This window comes from Myotis myotis, unplaced genomic scaffold (genome assembly GCF_014108235.1).
Source record: "Myotis myotis isolate mMyoMyo1 unplaced genomic scaffold, mMyoMyo1.p scaffold_m19_p_13, whole genome shotgun sequence".
NCBI classification, from domain to species: domain Eukaryota; kingdom Metazoa; phylum Chordata; class Mammalia; order Chiroptera; family Vespertilionidae; genus Myotis; species Myotis myotis.
In genome coordinates, this window is record NW_023416317.1 from 40,193,734 (window position 1) to 40,205,176 (window position 11,443).

Consider the following 11,443-nt stretch of genomic DNA (forward strand, 5'->3'; position numbering starts at 1 on the left):
CCATCAGGCCTCACTCTCTTTTGGCCACTGGGCTTACCGTTGTTGTATCGGTGAGTGTGGTCGGGGAGCCGAACTAGTTCGAAATGAAGGACTCTTTGCTTTTGCATCGGACTGACGGGCTCCCTGGGGGTCCTGGGAACCTTGAAATCTGGGCACAACACTATCAATTTTAACATGGAAATATCATTTCAAAATATTCTTTTATTAGGGAATATTTTTCTTGATTAAGGAAGTATTTTTTAATGATATAAATTAAACTACTTTTTATTTTGTATTAAGCAGCAAAAAATACTTTTCAAGTCACATAATCATTTCTCATATCTGAACATTCTACATGTTTAGAATGTGCAATGCTCAGCTATATGAGAGTAAGTACTTTCCATAGATATTTACATGGTACGAATCAGTTTACATAATATGGAATAGATCATATACATACATTTAAAAATACCACGAATGATTCTTGAAAAAATACATATGGGCCCATCCCTTTGTGACAAAATTCAACATGACAATATGTTTGAATTTTGATGTGGGATGTACTTATTTATTTATTTTCTTGATGTGGGATGTATTTAAACACAACATTTTAAAATATAATGTAGAACTTTCAAATTCTGCATGCATTTAAAAATCCTGGTTTATGGAGATATGATTTATGTAAAATAGAATTTACCCCTTTTAACCATAGAGTTTAATGAGCTTTGAAAAATCTATACAATTGTATGACAACCTACACAGTTAAGATATACAGGGTATCCCCCCAAAATGTATATATACTTGGAATCATTATAAAGGTAGTATTAATTAAAATTTAATTTTCAAAATGTAATAGTATCAGCTGTTAAAGTGTATGTACATTTTTGGGGGACACTCTGTATAGACTTGAGAGTATTTTTTATCTCTTTCCTGAAATGGCTTTACCGTTTGCATTCCCATCATCAGTGCATGTAGAGTTTCATTTGCTCTGGATTTGCTCAGCAGATGGTATTGTATTTTTATTTTATTCACTCTAATAAATATGCCATGGTAGCTTTTTTGTGATTTAATTTGCATTTCCCTAATGCCTAATAATGTAGAATATTTTTGCCTATGCCTATTTGCCTTCTTCATTTTCTTTTTGATAAAGTGTCTAATTTGTTCATAAAAAAGGTAATTTTGTTTCTTACTGTTGATTTTTGAGAGTTCTTAATATATCTTTAACAAAATCCTTTGTTGGACATGTGATTTATCAATATTTTCTTCCAGTGTAAAGTTTGTCTGATCCTTGCCATTTTCACACTGTTCCTAGTTTCTTTGGCCCACAAGAATTTTAAGTTTTTATACAGACAAATTTATCAGTTGGTTTTTGATAGTTCCTATTATTAGTGTATTGCTTAAGAAGGATGACAAAATTACATATACCTCCCTTTCCACTGTTTAAAAATAACATTAAAACTGTCATTATACGTACTAGTATTAAAATCATCAGTACACATACTAGCATTAAAACCATCAGTATATGTACTAATATTAAACTCCGCATTTTCTATCCAATATCTGCTTCCTTCGCTCAAAAATGGAAGAAACTCAGCATGTCTTTCCTTCTTTTCTGCCTCTTCTTTCCCCCTGAATCTCTCATGTGGTGAAGTAATTCCAGGTTTCTATTATTCTGTATTCTCTTCCAGGTTAATTTTTTGTTCTTGTTCTTGTTTTCTGCTGTGCACTTTGTCTAGACATTTTTTTTCAGAGAGAGCTCATGGGTAACAAACTCTCTAAGTTCTTAAATATTAGAAAATATTAAATTTTCTCTCATTCTTACAAGGCTAGGTAATAATTAAAAATCGAAAATAATTTCAAGAGACTGTTCCATTGTCTTCCTACCCCAGTGTTACGGTGAGAAATGCAATACCTTCTGCTCTATCTATCTATTTATTTTCTTTGGAAGTTTTAGAATTTTCTTTTTATCCTTGGTTTTCTGAAAGGGCCTCTAATCAGTTTAAGTTGAAAGTCACATCAATGGCTTTCGTGTGACCTCTCTGGATCTTTGGTTTCATTGAAGTGCAGCGGGGGCAGGTTCTGTGGAAATGTATCATTGCATTAAGTAAGAAGATGCATTTTGATTCAGAAAACACACACACAACCAATATCTTTTTTCAGGTCCAAATGTTTAAAGACACTTGGAATTCGTGTTAATGTGATTCATTGGAAGGATTCTTTTGGTTTGAATTCTCTACTTATATGGAAGGACAAGCTCATTATGTTCTCAAATGTCTCCAAGGAGGATGGTGATAATGGCACTTCCATGTTTCTAATAAAAGCTGAGAATGAAAAAAAAATTGTGATCCTTTTGACATCACTTATCTAAACACATTACTTAGCAAAAACAAGTATGATTGAAGACTTTGAATCAGAGAAATGTTCAGCTTCCAGAAAGCCTAGGGAAGACATAAGTGTAAGCCCCTGCCACCTGCCCCATTCCTGCCTCTTCTGTTGATTTAACCTATGGTTTTATATTCCTTTTGGGTTAACCCTAGAGATCTTTTTCTGGGATCCAGTCTACATTGAAAGTTGAAAAAGTGATTAAAATGCTTGTGTATGTATGCATATAAAAATGTCTGTAAGGCCCTAGCTGGTTTGGCTCAGTGGATAGAGTGTCGGCCTGTGGACTGAAGGCTCCTGGGTTTGATTCCGGTCTAGGGCACATGCCCAGGTTGTGGGCTCATTCCCCAGTAGGGGGTTTGGAGGAGGCAGCCAATCAATGATTCTCTCTCATCATTAATATTTCTATCTCTCTCTTTCTCTCTTACTTTCTGAAATCAATAAAAAATATATATCTATACTAATAATATGGTAATATGCAAATTGGTCTGGACACCATCATAGTAATGACCCATCAGCAGGCTGCGTACGCAGCAGGCGTGGATGGGCGGGGACTTGCAGCATCAAGGATGGAGGCAGGGCCGCAGCCACGGGTCTGCAGGGCTCCCCCGGCTCCAGCCTACCTCTTTGGGGTAATCTTCGAGGAGCCCTGGATGGGTGGGTGGGGCCTACCTCTTTGGGGTGATGGATCGTGGGGCTCCCGCACTGTGACAGGGCACAGGCCAGGCTGGGGGACCCCCCTCCCCTGCACTGAATGCATGAATTTCATGCACCGGGCCACTAGTATAATATAAAAATATCTGTAAGGATGTTTATTTACTTAGATGTTAACCATGGTTGTCCTCTGGGCCATGGGATCACAGGCCTGAAGTGAAGAAGGAATTCTCTCTTTGCTCCTGGCTTTCCTTTGACTTTACTCTTGTGTTGTCGCCTCCTTCATGCTTACAGACAGCATATACAAAGTTCTTCCATGGTGCTGGAGGGTGGGGGCTTGGGGGAAGAGGAAAGGAATGGTGGACAGGCAAAAGCAACAGTGTGGGGGCTGCCATCTTAGGGAGAATACCTTACGCTGGACAGTGGGTTCCAACACTTAATGATCTTTTTCATTGTATTTTCCAATATGCCTTATGGTAAGTTTTAAAATTACCCTTGTAATGAAACTAACAATTAAAAAAATTCAGTAAAATTTTGTCGACTTTGAGAATAAGTCATCAGAACCCCAAGGGATACTTGGGTTCAAATTAAGAATGTACTTCCTTTGAGTCTCTGGGGTCAGTCGTTTTATTTCTATGTGCCAGGGACACTGTAATTTTCAGAATTGCGGTGCTGCCTGTTCCCCCCTCCCACCCCTGTTTTCTTGTCAGGATGAGATATCAAGTGCATTTTTTTCAGGGAGAGAGAGTTTAGTCTCATTTCTGGAAAGAAAGAAGCCTGTATTTGGATGTGAAATGAAGGCATTCCTATGGGTGTGATGAGGTTGATTGCAATCAAAATGTTTTCATGACAAGCTGATGTCGTCAATTTTTGTAAATATGTGACTTATAATCACTATATTGGAGGAAAAAGTTGCACCAGCACATTTTTATTATTTATTTATTTATTTATTTATTTATTTATTTATTTATTTATTTTTTTATTGATTGGAGAGAGAGAGAGAGAGATATCAATGTGAGAGAGAAATATCAACCAGTTGCCTCCCATGCACTCCCAGAGACTGGTGGTCAAACCAGCAACCTTGGTAGGTGCCCTGACGGGGAATCGAAACTACCACCTTTCGGTGTGAGGGACAATGCTCCAACCAGCTGAACCACACCAGCCAGGGTGAGCCAGCACATTGTTAGTCTTGCTTGTCATCCATAGTAATTTAGAGTGGTCAGAAGCTAATCACGCACACTTTTGACATACCATCGACTTAGCTCTAAAGCCTCAGGAGGCACCTGCGCAGGAGCGGAGAGCCCACAGCAGAACTTCTCAGTACATCCCCCTGCCCTGACTATTGTAAGGCACTGGTCCTCCCATAGTCCCCTTCTCATCCCCCAGATACCATTTCGCAGTGGACAACCATAGCTTTTGCTAACACCAATTAAACTACATAATGCAGGAGAGGGATCAATCCTTTACAAAATATTTTTTTAAAGTTCTGTTTTCTCTTATGAATTGTTGGAGAAGCCTCTTAAACTGCCTTCTGGCTGTGTTTTTTTGGCTACATCATTACTCAAGGCAAGCTGATTAAGACTAATTTTGGTCAAAATAAATTCGTGTCTGGGCAAACAACCGATGTGCAGAGTCTCAACCAGAGGGAACCAACTCGAGCTCCATGCTGTGAGGGACGCTCTTAGTCATGACCGCAGCATTCGGCAGCATCTGATGAACCACTGACTACGGACTGTTCCTAGTGTGTCAGCCTATCCTAGAATTTATTTGCTATATTTTTTCTCACTGTAGAGTTGCTCTTTGATTCTCGCACACTGTTCTCTCTGGTAATGGTTTCAAATCAGCCTGATTCACGGCTGCACAGAGAAGATTTTCCTCAGGAGCTAGTAGGATGATTGTTGAAAAAAAACCATGGAGAGACAGATGGTAGACTTTATTTTACTGGCTCATCTGCTTTTGCAGGGACTGATTATACATTCTAAGTAAGTGGCACCAGAAGTTGCATTTAACTCTGGTTCATCTCACATGGAGAACCTAAAATACAACACCAGCAAGAGCCTGAAACCTGAGCAAGTGCAGGCAGCAGGTCCCTGAGTACATGGCATGGTGTGACCTCGGGCTGGAGCAGATCTATGAGGTCATTTGCTTGGACACTTCAAGTCTTACGACTTCATTGCCAGATTAGAGTTTAGTCTTTGCTTGAACACCTTGAGTGATGGGGAATGCTCTGTTTGCACTTCAGACCAGCGGTTCTCAACCTGTGGGTCGCGACCGCGTTGGCGGTCGAACGACCCTTTCACAGGGGTTGCCTAAGACCATCCTGCATATCAGATATTTACATTACGATTCATAACAGTAGCAACATTACAGTTATGAAGTAGCAACGAAAATAATTTTATGGTTGGGTCACAACATGAGGAACTGTATTTAAAGGGCCAGAAGGTTGAGAACCACTGCTTTAGACAGTTTTGCTGTGACATAGTTCATTCTTCGGTTGAGCTGATATTGACTTCTGAGTAATTTCCATTCATTAATCCCGGCTGTGTTCTTTGGAAACAACCCAGAACAAATTGATTTCCTCTTCTACCTGGTAGGTATCTTGGACATGAGCTAGAATACCATCTCAGGTCTTCTCCAGGCTAAATGTTCCCAAGTCCTTGAATCATTCCCACATGAAATGGACTGGATCCTGGCTCATAGCCCTGTGAATGAGAGGAACTTAGAAGAGACAGAAGTTGTTTTGTTTAAACTTGCTTACCCCACTTATGTGGCACAAACAGATCGAATATGTAATACCAGGCTCATAAAAACAAAAGAGCCTTGTTAATTTGGTTTGAAAGGATAAAGCAAGAGTTGTGACAGCAGAAGCCCATCTCTCAGGCTTCCCTTTCTTGTCCCAGGCAGCCTACCCTCAGGTTCTGGCCCTGTCTCTCTAGAGACTGCTGACAAATGATTCTACCCTGGCCTTTTATAAAGTTGACTGACCCATGCATTGCTCCTGACTTGGCTTATACCTGCAAGGATTTCTAGATCAGAGGTTTTCAGAACTCTCAGAGAGATTTAAGGATTTGCTTTGGGGACTTTGGGGTGTGGATGAATGGGGCATACCTATTCAACCACAACATCTTCTTTCCTTTCTTACATATTGGAGTTACATAGAGATTTTGTTGATTGGAAAAATAGGTTCTGCAACTGCAAGACCATTTGTCAACCAGGACTGTTTACCCCTTTCTCTCCCTCCGACTCCCCCCCGAGTCATCTTCAGGCTCTCTTTGAGTTTACCTCCCTGATTCTGAGGCCACAGGTTGTATGCCTCACCAGGATTTTGTCATCCAATCATTTACTGTCTATTATCACATAGGAAATACTGTATTGGGGGTAAGTCAGGGAAGAGATAGTAAAGAAATGATTAAAAACTGACAGTTTTTTGGGGGGGACCTCAGGTGCAGGGACTTGAGATAATCATATTCTTCACCTCATGACGGTTTAAATCAGTGGTTCTCAACCTTCTGGCCCTTTAAATACAGTTCCTCAAGTTGTGTCCCAACCATAAAATTATTTTCGTTGCTAGTTCATAACTGTAATGTTGCTACTGTTGTGAATCGTAATGTAAATATCTGATAGGCAGGATGGTCTTAGGCGACCCCTGTGAAAGGGTCATTCGACCGCCAAAGGGGTCGCGACCCGCAGGTTGAGAACCGCTGGTTTAAATCATCAGCCTGTAATGGCCCTTCTGTTTTATTTTATTTGTTCTCTTCCTCTGTTTCACATAGGAAGTCAGTCTGAAGTCCTTGGTTATGTATGATTCCATGTAAAATATATGGAGTTCCTTTGTATGTGTTTGTAGTTCATATATATGGTGTTATAATTCTTTTTTTCTTATGCATTTCGGTATGCAAGCCTAGTTCAGTGTTTTTGATGTTGTAAGGATTTCCATGGTAGGTAGCCCTTCACCCAGTATTATTTGATTCTTCTCTAGTCTCTACTCAACTCCCTGATGATGCAAAGTCTGTGATGCTAAGATGACCATGCCTATAGATCTCTGTGAGTTTGGGAGTGTCCCCAGGAATGGAACCCTGGTTATATAGACTCATTGGCTAAAGGAAGGATGGGCTGAACCAGTTTACACTCTTTTTAAAAAAATATATTTTTATTGGTTTCAGAGAGGAAGGGAGAGGAAGAGATAGAAATATCAATGATGAGAGAATCATTGATTAGCTGCCTCTAGCATGCCCTCTACTAGGGATCAGGCCCGAAACCCATGCAGCTGCCCTTGACTGGAATCAAAGACCCTTTAGTCAACAGGCCGAAGCTCTAACTACTGAGCCAAACCAACCAGGGCCAGTTTACACTCTCATTATCAGGAGATGAAGTCCTCATCTCCTAACGATCTTGCTACCACTTGGTATTTTCTGTCTGTCTAATTTGTGCATGTAAAGGGTTGTCAGTGTCCCTGTTTCCTGAAAGTTAGTGAGGTTGGGGATCTCTTTATAGACTTGTTAGCCATTTGGGCTTCTCCTTTGTGAATATCCCATTTTTCTATTACACTTTGTCTTTTTCTCATTGACTTGGAAAAGCTACCTATGTATTTCTGACATTAATCAGTGACATTTCAGACATTGCAACTATTGTAAACATTTTTTCTCTAATGTGTCTGGGTTTGATTGCTAATATTTGGTTTAAGGGTCTTCAATCTACTAATTTATACCCTCGTCTATGTGCAGTCTTAAGTAAATGTATCTACCAGATGTCAGCTACAGCTTTCTCTTCAGAGCTAGGTGAGATTGCTTTGAAAAACCCACCTCTCAATTTTCTGATACCAGATAAAGTAACCCCCAGAATTCTATGAATTCTTGGATACTTCTATTATCAAGATCTCCTTGGCTTTGGGTCTCTTTTGTTCCATATCAACATGATAGCTGAATGCCCCCTTTCATTTGTTTCTATAAGAGATTAATTTGTACCATACATTCGCCGATTTTAACTTGATATCTAAAGTTGAAACTTCAGTGCTTCTGTCACCTTGTTTTCTTGTCCTCTACCCACTTCCCCAACTTTCACTGCTGTAAATTCTTTTCCTCCATTAAACAGAGCAATTCAGCCTTCCCCAAACTTAACTACGAGTAGTTAAGTTTTGCTAAGCAAAACTGAGGACCTCCAAATGCTTAGCAAAATAAAATTTCCTCTTATTAGATTGACACCTCTCGAAGCCAGCTGGGTTAGAAATGAGTCCTACAAAGAGAAATCACTTTTTAATACTGCAACACTAATGAGTGCTTTTGCAATAGATACAACCTAGTGAGAGGTGAGGTAGCCTATTTTTCAGGATGCACATTTATTTATTTGTTTTGCATTAGGGAAGGTGAGCCTTTTTGGAAGGGGAAATGATAAACATTTCCAGAGCCGAGTTGCCTTTTCTCTTTCTTCAGGGGCTAAGGCCTTATGCTGGTCTTAGTAGTACAGGTTGTAAAAAGAACATGGATATTTGAACCTGATGTGCTCGGATGCTTGTCACCTGTGTGATGTTGGATAAGTTGCTTATGCACACTCATCCTCTCCATTACCAAACGAGGATACTATCACCTACTTTATGGGTTTGTTTGGAGGATTAGATGTAACATGGAGGGCCTGGTACGATTCCTGGCATAGATACTTGTTCATTACATGGTGCGCCATTATGATATACTCCAGCATGACAGTGAAGAACCCTGGAAGGCATCACACACACCTGGCACTTCTTTGCGGGTTGGCTGCTGGGACTCTTGAGTAGCAAGTAACTGATGAGGGGTATTTCTGTCAAAGTGCTGGAGAAAATGAAAGTGAATTTGCTGAAATTTTCAACTGGATTCTCACAAAGCAGCTTACTTACCAGTCAATGATCTTTGATGGTCTTGGGTTCTTCACCTTTTAATTTATTGTTATAAAGACTCTATTTGGTTTTGACTTTAGGTAGTGAAAAAAATTCTAAATTCTCTCTTTAAGGCTAAAAATCTCTTTAAGGCTAAAAATACCTGTAGGGAAAATCACAAAATTATTAGACTTCAAATACACCCAAATATCTGCAACAAGTAAGACTGCAGCATCTTTTTAGGAATCAGGGTAAAACTGAAGAGTGCTTTTCAGACCTCTGTATCCATTAGGATTTGTGGGCACAGGAACTTTGAAATTTTCTCACTTGAAGATGGTTTATTCTATATGCATCTGCCTCCCACAGTGCAATTAGAGTTATGTGAAAAGTAAAGTCAAAAGAAAGAGGATGTTATCACTCTGTCCTGAAAGATGTGTGTTCATTACAACTTCATCTGACTTCAGTTTTCAAATGCATTGTTCCAAAAAATGTTTGCACCAAAGTGAAGTTATGTACGGAAAAACAAATTTCTGTTGGCTTCTACACAATTCTCAGCTAGACATTTGTATAGAAAGAAATTTGCCCTTGAAATGAGACCCCTGAAAGAACTTGCCGGCTGGAGGAACCCCTACATCAGATCATGGCAGATCCTCTAACCTTTATTTCCCAAGGCCCAGGGGCACTTGTCTCACCCCATTTGCCCCCTGATGTGCACTGAGTCTAGATGGGCTCTGCCCAGCTGTGAGATTGGAGACCCACTTTCCCCACTTGGGGGCTTGCTTTTCCTTCTGAAGTGTGAGACTCCACAGGGCCTCCTCTGTGGCCAGGCATGCACTACTTAGTACAGGGAAGTCAGCCCAGCTTTGATAATGGGAAATGAGAACCAGTAGATAAATTCTTATGAATTATCCTGAGATGCGGTATTCACCTGGCCCCGTAGAAGATGGTCTTGCATGATTGAGGTCTCAGCCGTGCTTAGTGTGGCCAGCTTAGCAATGCACCCTTGTGTTCACTCTCTCTCCTCCTCTGCCTCATTCTCTTTCTCCTCCATTCTTGTTTCCTTGGGGGCTACTATCCCTACTAAAACTGTAGCACATAAGCTCTGCTTTTTGGGGAAACCCAGGCTAAGATGGCTCTCTTCTCCTTTTAGTGTAAGATGCAGGCAATAGCATTTTACTGACACAGACTTCATTTACGATTCCATCAGTATATGGTAGAAATGGATTCTAGCTTTCAGAGTATAACATGGACCATTTTTTGTCAGGTAGCCCATGGATCCTAGAGATATACACTCCAAGAGTATCTATAACACTCTACATTTCAGTAGTTCTAGTAGGTTTTTTTTTTGTTTGTTTGTTTGAACAACATGTAATGTGTCTGAACTTGTGTACATGAACCTAATGAAAACTCTACTTATTTACAAAGCTAAAGTGCCTCGAGCAGCTAAATATGAAACCAGGATGAGCTGCCATCTTGAGGTGGGAAAGCCAATTGAATTTATCCTCTGGCTCCTCTTCCTTCTAGATGATTAGAATTGTCCAGGTTTGTGACATAATACCAGCTCCACGACCCAAATAAAGCCATTAGATATCACATTAATTTTGGGTTGGCTTTGTTGTGTAAAGGGGTTCAGAACTGTACCTGGCTGGAATATATATGTATAAAACTCTCCAATAGAAAATGAATGATTTCTTAGGGAAGGAAATGTGTTCATAAGGGTTAAGATGTACATAATGTACAAAGGAGATAAATATAAAAGCTTTACACAATCTTTTTTTTTAAAATATATTTTTATTGATTTCAGAGAGGAAGGGAGAGGGAGAAAGAGATAGAAACATCAATGATGAGAGAGAATCACTGATTGGCTGCCTCCTGCAAGTCCCCCACTGGGGATCGAGTCCGAAACCTGGGCATATGCCCTGACCGGGAATCGAACCGGTGACCTCTCAGTTCCTGGGTCAACGCTCAACCGCTGAGCTACACCCGGCTGGGCTTTAACAATCTTTTGAATAGAAAATGGGAGGACTCAGGAAAGAGTACTTGGAACTGATCTAGCCCAAGGAAATAAGACATGCTTGCTCCATCTTACCTGGACTTGCCTCTTTCATGAGCCAGGTAGGATGTAATTAGACACTTTCTTTGGACAGTGTTTATTTGGTTCAAGTCCTGGCCAAATCATGCTGAGCATCCTCTGTGTAAAGGAGACTCTGTTGCTGCACTGAAAACGGATGTGCTTTCAGACTTAACTTTTGGTGTGGACATTTGTTGCTTTTGCTTACTTGTTCTTCCTCCATACTTCTTACAGTAGCAAAACTTAGAATTTTCTTTGAGGAATTATCCCTGCCCCATCTCTTAGTCCTTAGTTTAGATGGGGCTGATTATCCTTCTTTTCCCCACCCAGTTCCAGGATTTCAGAGGATCAATTTCAGAGCTAATTAGTAAATCTGTCCTCCTTACAGGGATTGGCTCGAGAATGGGCACATGACCCAGTTTGGGCCAATGAGCATTAGACCCACAATTTTTACTGGAACTGTGGGGCAAAGAAACTCCCCATGATTGAAGCTGTTAAGGCTAATCTTA